We start from the raw sequence: 13,034 nt of genomic DNA, 5'->3' as shown, positions 1-13,034 counted from the left end.
GATGTTTTAAGGAGCATTTTTTTTCTTCCAGAAGTAAGCACACAAATACAATCCATATAAAAATATGATTTAAGATACCATTAACTGTGTATTTATCACTAATTGTGTATTTAAGACCGTATGCCACAAGAAAACTGTCAGTAAAAGACTATCTTCTTTGTCTTCACTGCTGTCCAGGTGTATACTCAAAAACATGTGACATTATTTCTAAGGGTGGGGGTTTTTTTTGTTTTTTGGGGTTTTTTAACCATTAAAATTGTTTTAAGTCACCTCCCCAGGTCATGCTGGATCAGCGCAAATGCTGTAAATAGATGTTATTTTTTGTTTGTTTAAAAAAAAAAAAGTAGTGGATCTTCTGATTGATTAATAATTCATGTAATTCATGAAAGGGAGAATGGCAAGATTTAAATTTCCCCTCTGATTCTGATGGAGGTAGTGACCTAGGATAGGCTTTGAAGATTACTCATCTTTTAAGTGATTTGAACTTTCCTAAGGAAGCAGAAAATACAGGAGGGAACCTTTCAGTACCTCATTCAGAGGGATGCTAGTCAGTAGGACCTCTGATACCCCTTACTACTTAAATGATGAGTAGGTTCTTTATGCAACTCACCTTGTGGGTATTTACATTATAAGCATTACAAGCATTATAATCACAGAAACCTAGGATAATTTAGGCCAGAAAGGGACTTCTACTGAAACACAAAGCAGGACCAATGCCAATATTTGGTCAAGTAGCACAAGTTCTTTCCCAGAAAGTTTGAGTGTATTCAAGAGTGGATGTGGCAAAGCTTCTCAGATACCCTGTTCAATCCATGCTTAAGAACCTTTATGGATATGTTTTCTTTCCTTTTTTCTAGTCGTATTTTCCTTTGGTCTTGAGCTGCAGAAATTGGGCTTCCAGGTATTACTCTGAAGTTTTTTCCCTCAATTTTAAGTAAAGGTGATAAGAGTTTCTTTTCAAATCTCATAAAACTCAGACTATGTTTTATTACAAACCATATTCTTGTGGTATTTGCTTCTCAAATATTATCCCATGCTTTCCAGATGTTATTTGACATTCTTGATTGAATCTGAAAAATATTCCCTATTATTTTGGGCTGTTCTTGCTAATCTTGTTACTTCATATTATAACTATGAGACCCTTCACTCTTCGTGTAATGAAACAGTGGTAGTTTTTACACTGATGATAAAATAAATTCAGAGAGCAAGGAAATGCAAATGCATGAGGGAAAAAAATTATATATCTAAAATCACACCTAGGTTTTCAATTATTGCAGTCTATTCTAGTAATTGTCTATTGATAAGTAACCTATACATCAGACAGAAATAAGTTCTGAGAGAAATAATGGAGAGCTTTTGAAAGATACAATTCATACACAAGAAAATTAAGAGGAATCAATGTGAATGTTCTGTTTATGATCCAGGAAGACATTTGTATTTCTTATTTGGTTTTTACCGGCTTGTTTACTTAAGTGAAATATTTTTGACAAGGCTGAGCCTTAAAGAATTGTAAATTGGTACAAGCACTACTTTGTAGAATCTTGACTATTTTTGTAGCACTGACACTAGTTAATCTTAGAAACTGATTTTTCACTTTTCTTGGTAACTCTGTGACATTCTTGTTAGAATCAGTGTGTCCTGAGCTTTCTATACCACCTGAGGTGGTACAGGCAAGAACATTCCAAGGCAGGGGAGATAAACTGACTTTTTAGAAGTTGCTACCCAGACCAGTTTGTCTTGTCACAAGAATAGTTCCTGGATGACTACAAAACCACTGAGCTTTAAAAACAAGATAGATTCAATTACATTGCCAAAGAAAGCCAGAGACACTCTGAGAGATTAAAGTAAAATGTGAAGTTTTTCTTCATATGAACTTGGAACATTTCAGTCATCTAACTTCCACGATTCACAGTACACTAACCACCGGGGAAAAGATTATAGAACATAATATTGCATGATCTGCCTAATGTTCTGAATCCCTCTTTTGGAGAAAACAAAGATTTAGACTACAGCTCATGCAAGTCAATCCGAGGGCAGGCTAAGGAATGGGTTGTACTGGTTTAAAAACTACAGTGATTTTTGCCAAACAAATTTAAAAAGTATATATTCTATTGTGCTGATGAAAACAGTAGCATTTTGGAAAAATCCATTTTTTATTTTTAGAATGTATGCATAAATAACAATAAATAATAGAAACAGAAATACTTGTATAAATTAAAGAAGGAAAAAAAATACAATTTAAGAACTATGATCAGAGTATCAAATTGCCCTGTAAGTATGAAGCCTCTGTTCTAGTCTAACAGAAGTAAAACCTAAGTACAAGATTATGTTGAACAACAATGAAATTTATTTACAGTCCTCAGTGCTGAAACTGTACTGTGTTGAAACTCTACAAAGGTGACTGATGAGGCAAGTATCTACAATAAAAAATTAAAGGAATTTTACCAGCCTGACATTCCTACTGCCTACACGTCTCTTCAATAAAACATGAGTTAAAAAATCTTTCTAGGGCTCGGATCGCAGTTGTAGAATTCTCTGGATGAGAAGTTTCTGCAACAGTTTTTACTACCTTGACCCTTCCTACCTCTTGGCCTGTGTCAAGAGACAAAGTGTGTGCAAAGTTAGGTGTTTCCTATGGGTTAGAGCTTCCATGTAAAAAATAAAATGCGAGTTCACTAATTTTGTGACAACAATTTCAATATGTTTTTTCTGTCCATGCTGAACATTACCATCAGCTATCCTTCATCCACCTGAGTCACTGCTGAAACTGTATTTTAATTCATTACAGATTGCACAGGAGTCCTTAAAACTCTTCCTGTTCTCCTTAGCTCATTATTGGTCTCAGTATCAGACACCCCCTACAGCACCTGGTATAATTTTATGAACTGGAGGAACTTTGTCCATATGTCTACATGAAATTGGATTACAGGTATGAGGTATCATATGACAAGATAACATATTTAAAGTCTTAGATATTTTTTATATGCAACCCCTTGCCATGGGTAGGGACAGCTTATGTTAGACTAGGTTGCTTAAAGCCCCATCCAACCTTAAACTTCCAGCTTGAAATCCACAACTTCTCTGGGCAGTCCTTGACTTCCTTCTCAATAATAACTACACACTTAAGCAAAGATTTTAATGGAACTGTGAAATACTAATGAAGACCATAAGTATAGCTATGCCATGCCCTACAGATCATTCCCTCAAATTCCTCTGGAGAAGGATAACTTTTGATCTGGAAGGAGGAGTTGTGTGTGCGCTCATACTGAATGGGAGTCTTATCAGATTCATTTTGAGAAATAGGAAAAATATGCCACGTTCATTTTCTCTGAAGAACTAAAATGAGAGAGGTGTCAGTATTTTTGGTTAGGTTCGTTTGGTTTGAAATTGAAGAGGAAGGGAGAAAAGGGGTTTGTTCCTTTGTTTTTGCAAGGGAAAAGTCAGAACTGAGCACATCTGAGATGGTGAGGGTTCTGCATACTCTTCCTTTGTTTTGCTTGTCCAGCTAATGTTTGCTGCTTTCCATCCAGACACCTTTAAGGATGAAAATCTTACAAATCAGGTTTATACAAATGCATTTCATTGGTTTTGGACAACGGCTCAGATACTCTTATTTTACATTATGTTTCAAGATAATTAATTTTAAAACTTATGGGAAATAACTTCAGACATTATCACTGTCTACATTGAAATCAGAAGGGGTGTTTTTAATTATTATTTTTATTTTTTAATATCCCTCATAGAAGCATTTGATTATTGTGAAAAAATTCAACACTCTTTTTTTCAACTCTTATCTACAGGTAGAACCTGATAGCAAGTATTAGACTGTCAGCACATCTCTAAATTTACTTTGATGCAGGCTGGCAGAAGCAATAGGTACAGCAAAACTAATATTTCCAATAACATATGTCTCCTAGAAATAGACAGGACTGTATGTATTAAAAGTAGCTCAACTGAAGGAAAAAATATATTGACTAGGATTTTCTTATCTGATATTTACTTTTATGTACTGGCAGCCTACCTTCTTTCTCTCTTCTCCCATGAGGAATAAAAAGAGGCCTGTGCTCCTAGTACATCTCCTTTTATTTTTTTAATAGTATAAGTACATTCTTTTGAAAAGGGGGGGAAAAAAAATCCTAGTTTTTGCTTCCCTCTTCTAGTTTTTGAGATTAAAAAGTGACCTGTACTTAATTTTGAAACAATCATACTTCTTTACTCCTCTCTGTTAACTATTATCTGCCTCCAGAGTAATATGGTGAATAGCTCTGTAGAACAAATATTTGATTTACTGCACGTTCCTTTTAATAATCTTATTAAATATGTAGTTTAGCTTCCAGTTATTTTCATATCCTTTTTTTTTTCTCATATATTAATATGAATAAAGATCTATTTGTGATTATATTTTTAAATAGGAAAATCTTTCTTATATATAGAGAAGGAATTTCCTGGATCAGGGGATTTATTTTAATATGAAATTAGACTTGACTAAAATGGAATTATAAATGATTGATTACAATGTAATTATAGAGACAAGTGAAATTTTGGGTTATTAGGAGGACAAAACATTACTATTTAGGAGTCATTCATTCAATTATATTGTTGAGTTACAGTGATCTATACTGTAAGCAGGATGTTTTTGTATGAATGTTTCATGTTCAGATACAGATCTTGCAGATTTCCATACCACCCCCATCCTGAGCTGTCTGTGTGGGAAGACATCTGACTCCTTGATAGTACTTCTGATATATGCATGTTTCCTCTTAGCTATTGAAAATCTGGAACTCACCCATAGAAGGCAGACAGCTGTTTGCCTCCCCCTGGAACTCAGCCTGTGCTTCCTCCAAAGTTCAGCAAGCCTGGTTGTATTCCTTTAGTTGTAAGATGGCTCTCGCCTGCTCCAGTTACACCCTCAGCTGAGATTCCCATTTCCATCAAAGCAGAAAACATATTAAGTACATCAAACTGGCACTTACTCCTTAAAAATTACTTCCAGAATTTGTTTAATTACTTTTGTACTTTCACATCCATTATATATGCTATAAATGTTGTTGCTGGTGCAGTTGCTGCTGATTCTGCTTTTTTTTTTTTTTTTTTTTCCTTCTCTGAAGGAATGTAACAAAGTTAAGCAATGACAGGCTACTCCAATTCAGTGACCGCATTAATTCAACTTCTAAAAATGTCTGTGAAGTAGCAGAATATTATTCACACATATAGAGACAAGCACAAGAGAGATAAAATGACTTGTCATAACATTTGAAGCAGGAAAGAAACAAGCTCCTGTAATATGTTTCTTGTTTTGTGTGGATGGCTTTTAGCTCAGCTGTCCCCCTTTATCCTGAAGAATTATTCATATTTTAAAGCACGTGTCTGTCAGGCACAGACACTGTCTGTGGTTTAACTCCTTTGCAAGGTAAAAATAAAGAGAAAATATTTTCTCAGAGTTCAGTAAAAAAGTGCAATTTTCCCCTCTCATCTCTGCACCAGTATGTTAAAGGATTAGATAAAAATATAGAAGAGCATTATGCATACTTCAGGGTGAGACTGATTGAAAGTTGAGCATAAAAGCCAACACAGATCTCAATACTTAGGTCATGAGTATAATTTTCATAAAACGTGTCCTTTTTTTGCAATCAGTGGAAGCATCAGTGCAAGTGGTATTCCAGCTTGTACATACCTCTGATGGTCATGGTTGAAATACTCACCCTGTAACTGAGGCAATGCTTCACTGGAATATCAGGACGAGGGTCAGGTGTTTCTGACATATGGTATATTGGCAGTACACAGAGCCACTGCACAGTGTGCAATACATTTAAACTTCTCATCTAATTGATGGTGGAGAGAACAGACCCTGAAAACTTGAGGTTATCAGAGGAATCAAGTCCACCCAAATGCTTTTCTTCTCTAATTTACACTTAAGTGGGATACAGCTAAGGTGTCTTCCACTCTAAGTAGACAGTGGTAAAAGGAGTTGTCACTCTGTTGTCTGTCATCATTTAGACATCCTCTGAGACTGCATCAGGGATTTTGTTCACTTCATTTTCACACTAACCTAGCAGATGGAGCAGAATAACCTGGCATGGAGACCTAATTCATAGAATGCTTCATAGCCCAGAGCTGACTGAATCCAAATTGCAAGGGAATACCAAGGAGTGTTCTGGTTAAAAGCATTTATGTCCTCTTGTTGAAGCTGAGGCAGGCAAACAGATTTAAAAGTCAGGAGGAGAACAAGCAATTTTGATCCTGATTCTTACCTAACTCAGCTGGAAAAAGAACAAATATCTGTACTTGTTTTAGAAGGGTTTGTTTTTGTGTGTAGCTGTTAATGTCAGTGGTAGTGTAATGCAGAGTTTACCAAAAAGCTTAGTCCAAAGCCTCACGTTTACCCTTCTGGCAGCTAAGTATCAAAAAACCTCAAGAGCACACGGCCCTGCCTTGCCCTTGTGTGCCTCTTTGCTAATACATCTTTGACGGCAGGGAGCAGCCACCATCAGGGTGCCACCAGCAGCTGACCTCTACCATGGTGGAGACACACAAGGAGCTGATCTTGGACATGCTGGCCAATATTTATGAGAAGGTTTCAAGCTGAAACTGGGCTTTCAATGGCCAACACATGGTTGACTTTTCACAGGGTCAGCCTAAAATCACCTGGTAATTTTTGAGACTTATGTGACCTGTCCACACAAACATCCTGGCTTAAATCTGAGCCAACAAGCTACAGTACTTGAGTATTCGCTGGCCATCACTGTGTCTCAACTGTGACACCATCAGGCTGGTTTAATGCAGAATTGCTGTAATGCTGTGGTCAACATCAGCCTGCTGCATTTTGCTGCGTAAGAACCTGTTCCAATGATATTATCAGTACTGCGAGCTGTATAATACTGAATGCAAAGCTCAGAGAGAGAAGCCCCAGGTTAATGCTGAGGGACATAGGCAAGTGTCAGTAGCTGGCCAGCTGTCCTGGTTTCAGCTGGGATAGAGTTAATTTCTTCTCAGTAGCTGTTACAGTTCTGTGTTTCGGATTCAGAATGAGAATGGTGTTGATAACGCACTGATCTTTTGGTTTCTTGCTAAATAGTGTTTATCCTAAGTTAAGGACATTTTTTTTCCTTGTCTCTTTCTTCACCAGTGAAGTGGTACACAAAAGAAACTGGAAGGAAGCATAGCTGGGACTGGTGACCCAAATTGACCAAAGGGATATTCCACACCAGAGAATTTCATGCCCACTATGTAAACTGAGGGGTATTACCTGGAAGGGTGGTTGATTTGGGTACTGGAAGGGGGGTCTGGTATCGGTCAGTGGGAAATTGTACTGTGCATCACTTGGGCTTTTTCCCCTTCTTATTATCATTATTATAATAATTACTATTATTAGTAGCCAATTTTATTGCATTTTCAGTTGTTAAACTGTTCTACCTCAAAATGCAAGTTTTACTTCAGTTCTCCTCCCCATTCCCCCAGGATAGGGGGAAGGAATGGTGGGCAGTTGAGCACATGGTTGCATGGTGTTTCATCTCCAGCTGACATAAAACCATGACACCAGTGATAATTCAGTGTGCCTCAACTATGTGCTGAGGATGTCAGAACTCACTAAATCACAATCAGAAATTATGTCCCAGATTCATTGGAGGGGGAATAAAGGCAGCTGAAGAGTACAAGTCTGATCATTGTGTTACGTGGGCTTTAGAAAATATGAGGGCTAGACAACAGGATACAATCAGGAAGAGTTTTTCTACAGAAATTGTCTTAGGAATGCTGTTTAGTAGTGTTCAGCACAGAAAATTCAGTGTAGATAAGTCCCTTATCTTCTGAACACTGTGTTTTAGGATAGAGTTCAATGATTGTGCCAAAAAACTACCTCAGCACTGTTCATTTAGAGTTCGGGAATGAAGCAGAATTCAGTGATCTGAACACCAGGGCCGGATAGGCAAGTTATTTTATTTGGCTTGGATCTTTTTACTTGCTTCTCTGAGAGGATTGTGGAATGAGCCTCCCAAATTCAGTGAATGTTTAGGATTTTATAAGCTAATATTTGTAACTGAGTTTGTAAAATTTTGTGTGTTTTGAATATATTTTTTGTTAATTAATTTATGTAAAAGACAACACATATTTGATAGCATGAAAATACTTTTTAGTGAAAATGAATTGTCCCTTCAACTAGATGAAAAAAAATTATTTTGATAGACGATATATTTCATTGCTTTGTTAAACTCTCTGTTGCAATACTACCTTCTGTATAGGTGATAACCACTCTATTTGGCAATCTAGGAGAGATATAATGTCACCTTCCTCACACAGTTGTTCCTCACAACCCTGTGGTAGTAAAACTGTATACAATATTGAGGCATGTGTGTAAAATCACGTAATGGAGTAAGGAAAATTCCTTATATCCAAGTATCTGGTTTTTTCAAGTCAGTTATTGTGACACTCAAACATTCTAATTTCATACATTGCCGGTAAGTAAATTGCCTCCTCAGACAGCAAATACTAGCGTTTGCACAAAGCCCTTCTATTCTCATTACTTAGGCTACATTGAGAAACCCCTTCTCCTTCTCCTTCTCCTTCTCCTTCTCCTTCTCCTTCTCCTTCTCCTTCTCCTTCTCCTTCTCCTTCTCCTTCTCCTTCTCCTTCTCCTTCTCCTTCTCCTTCTCCTCACTTCCTCCTCTCCCTTCAGGAGGCTTTAGAGCATGTATAAGGAACACTTTTATGGATGCTTTTTGGCTCAATTGATGCAGCAATATATTATTAGCTTAGTGTAACTCTCTCAAAATTTTATGAGGCTTCACAGAGTAGTTGAAACGAACATAAGTTTTATGTTCCATACCTAACAGATCATGCAAGTTTCTGTCATTATTAGTTAGGATATGCTTGATCAAGTTCTGACAGTTGACAAACTATGAGATATTTTTTCTTCACTGTGATGCATCTGAAAGTCAATAGATTATTAAGGTTCCTGTTTTAAAAATACAGAGTGATTATTGTTACCAAAGATAGAGATGTTTAAATAATAGGAAAAAAAAAAGGGGAAATACAGAAAGATAGTCAAAAGCCAAGTCACATGATGCAAGAAAACATCCTTAGTGCATTTGGTTTTCACACCTGGCAGATATGGTGCCTTCGAAGGTAAGTTTTGCATCTTACCACCCATTTTGACTAACATTCTAAAACCTGAAGGCACTGAAGTGTGTTTTCAATAAAAATACTCATCAACTTTCCTTTTATTTTATTTTTCTTAGAACTCCTATCCTCAAAAGAGGCAGAGTGGTATCACTGGATCAGAGGAGAAGGAACCTTGAACCTAGTAAGTGAGTTTAGACTAGATTTTTCAAGAGGGAAATTTGTGCAAATAAAATAGGTCACAGTGTAATTATTTTGTTTATCACAGATGAGTGTATTTATTTTTTCTTCATAAAAAATGTTTCTGATTTTTGATACCTTACATTGGCATCATTTTTTGGGGTGATAGTTAGCTAAGAAATCAGCTAATCCAATTCAAGGCAGGTGAGTTGCAAGCTTTAGTGAACTACACTTCTGTACATCCTGCTTTGTGGGATCCTGACAGATCAGACTGGTTTATTTCTTTGGTCTGTTCTAGAAGGTGAAATAGTTCTTTTTTTTAATGGAAATCAGGAAAGGGACATATAGGGAATATTAGGTCATAAGTTGTTATTTGCATACTAAGATCTTAATTATAGGTAAGAGCAAATTTCAAAAGAGATGTTAATTTCAATTATATGCTCCACTTGATCCACTTAAGACCCCATTACTTTGTTCACTCAGTTATCCCCATCATGAGGAGAAAATTAGGTTGTCCTATGTTGAAGAAACAAATGTACTCTCCTAGTTTCCTGTGAGGCAATGGGGGACACTCACTGCCTCTTTTATCATGGAGAGTGTAACAGTGGCAGCGCTTTGTTCTGTGTTGGAAGTGAAAGAACCCAACATGAAACACTGCTCTTACGGTGATCTCATACTCTTTTTACACTAAAGTACTTGTTTCCACTAGGTGAATGTGCACTAAGGTGTGGCTTGCTCACAATACAAGAACTGTATAAGACAGAAAGTTATTTACTGAGACCAAATTTTTCCTTGTTGCCTATTTTTATATGCCTATGGTTAGTAAAATACAGTAAAATAGCATTAAAAAAAACAAAACAAAACAAAACCAAAACACCTCCCTCTTTTTAATTTCCCTGGGGTTTAAATGCATAATAATGCAATATGAATTAATATATTTAGATTAGGTTGATTGAAGGTAGAATTCTATTTTTTTTCAGTCTAGGGTTGGGTTTATACTAAACTTCAGCATAAATGACCTTCCCAAATGTATTAAACATCTGAAGGACTGAAAACAAAATTAATTTTGTCTTGAATATCTGACTACTTGCATGTCAGTGGCAAACATACCTAAGGCAAGTTTATTGTGAAAAAGGAAACTCTTATGCCCTTCAGACAAGGTACCCTCCACTACATGCATTTACATGAAGCATAGCATCCAAGCATCCCATGAGGCTTAGGAAACAGCCAAGGTAATAATCTTAGTTGTCCTGACTAATATACTATTTCTGAATAAAATAGGAGCAAGTAGTTGAGATCTTTTAGTGGATATTATGACCTACTTTGTTTGCCTGCAAAAGGAATTGGCAAGACATATTTAACATGGCGAAGTACGTTGCAATAATGCAGTAAGCCCAGTGTAAGAATTTTGGGTTTGTTTTTTTTTTAATGATACATTTCCTGAGCATTTTAATCAAGTCTGCAAAATAAAACAATACCAAAAAAAATCATTAATAATTTGGTGTTAATTTTCCTTGCTAATACTTTGACAAATATAATTATGGTGTGATGAATTATGGTTTTAAGAGGATCATATTTACAATTTTACACATAAAGGATAATATCATCTCCCTGACAAGCAGTTAAATAGATAGCTTTCTTATTAATAGCACAATGATACAATCAAATGATGGGCAATTTCTATTATCCTTACAAATAGATATAGAAGTATATAGATGTGAAAGAAGCATCGATGTGGAAAATGTTAAAATAACAAATCTTATTAGATGAAAGAATTTAGAAATAACTTGTCAAGAGGGTAATGACCTCAATTAAATTTTATGTGCAATTATAATTGGCATTTTTAATAAAGGAATGCCATTGCAAATTGCATATTTGATGTAATAGTACAGGGCACCTTATTTCCTCTGGTTTGCCTTTATATTAAATAAAAATCTTTGAGATAATCAAAGACGATTCATAATTTAGAGTTTTGAGAATTTGCTCAGATGATAGGTTTCAAATAGTTTCAATACAAACGAGAAGTTAGAAAGTTATCTGATAGTGATCCTTATTTTCTTTTTACTTAAAAGATGCTGCTGTTGAACAGCTTTTGTTGATGAGGTGCTGTGTATTGTTAGATGTAGTCAAGGTTGTAGCATCTTCAAGATGTAGTCAAATAGAATCTCTTTATTAATACATCTAATCTGAATCAAGAAAATTCACTGTGTGCAAAACTATCTATATCATTTCCTGAGAAAGTTTTCAAAATGACCCAGTTTTCATCTTTTGTGCACGTAGCTATAAGGAAAGTATAATGCCTTACATTATCATTCTGGTCATGTGCTAGCTTCTAACCCCCAAACTAATATAAAAATAGTAACTTCAGAATAGTTGTACAAATCTAATCAATGATGTGTGTTGGTTAGGAAGAGGGGCTGCCTGTGGTGTCCTCTCTCCAAAACATTACTCAATGTAAGCTTCTTACTGATTTATATTGTCATGTAGTTTTGTTAATATTCAACCAAGATAGACTAAATAATACTAGTATTGTGTAGGTTTCAAATCTGGGAGGATATTACAAAGAGAGAAGTCATCTTATACCTTATCTCAATGTTTCATGTTTCTCCTTTGCTTACATAAAATGGTAGGAGAAGAGTTGCAGTTGTAAATGTAATAGTAGAAGAGATGAGTTTAACTGGTGCATGAAAAAGCAACGAGTAAGGACTATTGGGTTGGGGATGACATAGCAAAAAGTGAGCTATAATAGTTGTTAGGGAAGTACTTAATAGAAATTCTAAGCAAAAATAAATGGTGTCTGTAGCATTTGCAAATAAGCAGCTGGTACCATTCACAGTCTACCCCAATTACCTTCTGTTAATCTGGCACATCTTTAAAATGAAACACTGTGCATAATTTTTCATGGTTCAAATACTGCAGACGTTTCTTCAGGCACACCAAGAAAAGCCACTATCACAAGTGACCTGTGTAATTGAATGTGAGTTATTTTAGAAACAGATTTCCGCGGAGAGAAGGAGAGCTGTGACCATGGGGAATCCTCAGCATTTACTTTTTAAATTCTGAGTTAATACATGAATGTAGAAAGAGGTAAACTGATATTGTTGAAAAAATAAATGGCTATTCTTTAATGAAAAGTATATAATTTGCATTCTGTCATATGTATGTAGATATGTTCGTAGATACGCTTGGGATTTACTGTAACCCAAGAACTGGATGCCGATGTAGTTTTGAAGATGAAATGTTTTATGGATGAAGAGCAGAGCACTGTTCCATCAAAGCATGTTTCAACAGAAAACTCTGGGGAAGGGCTGCAGTAACTACTTCACACATTAGGTGAAATTTGGACAGTTAAGACCAAAAGCAACCCATAAATCCTGTGTCTCATCTAGCTTTGGAGTAGCCTAAATTGGTCTTATATCCACATTTTGGACTACAGTTTTTAATTCACCTAAACTGAAGATCCTTTAAATCCTTGAGAATAATGCTTAGTTCCCATAAAACACACTTGGGATGCAGTATTATATTGAGAGATACCTGGCTGTAGAGTGACCTTCTGACTGAGATAAAGTCATGTAAGCCAGTTGTAACAAGGATAAAGTCTACATCAGCTGATCTTGCAGCTGAGTATTCAGTTGGTTTGCTTTTTCTCATAAATAGTAATTATATTTAATTCCTTTACAAAAAGAAGTAATCACATTTCTCAAAGTACTTCCAGAGGGATTAGGTTGTCTTTGCAATCC

The 13,034-nt window shown here is 35.8% G+C and overlaps 1 long non-coding RNA gene across 1 annotated transcript in view; it reads left to right on the top strand.

Annotated features, from left to right (window-relative positions):
• LOC120753086 (uncharacterized) overlaps positions 1 to 9,302 on the top strand; it is a 275,704-nt gene extending 266,402 nt beyond the window's left edge. The window contains exon 5 of the long non-coding RNA XR_009207872.1: positions 9,234 to 9,302. This is a non-coding gene — a long non-coding RNA (uncharacterized LOC120753086). The remainder of the gene's footprint in view (positions 1 to 9,233) is intronic.
• The last annotated feature ends 3,732 nt before the right edge of the window (positions 9,303 to 13,034 follow it).

This window comes from Hirundo rustica, chromosome 5 (genome assembly GCF_015227805.2).
Source record: "Hirundo rustica isolate bHirRus1 chromosome 5, bHirRus1.pri.v3, whole genome shotgun sequence".
NCBI lineage: Eukaryota > Metazoa > Chordata > Aves > Passeriformes > Hirundinidae > Hirundo > Hirundo rustica.
The sequence above is the reverse complement of the archived record's forward strand: the minus strand, read 5'-3'. Positions and strand labels throughout refer to the sequence as shown.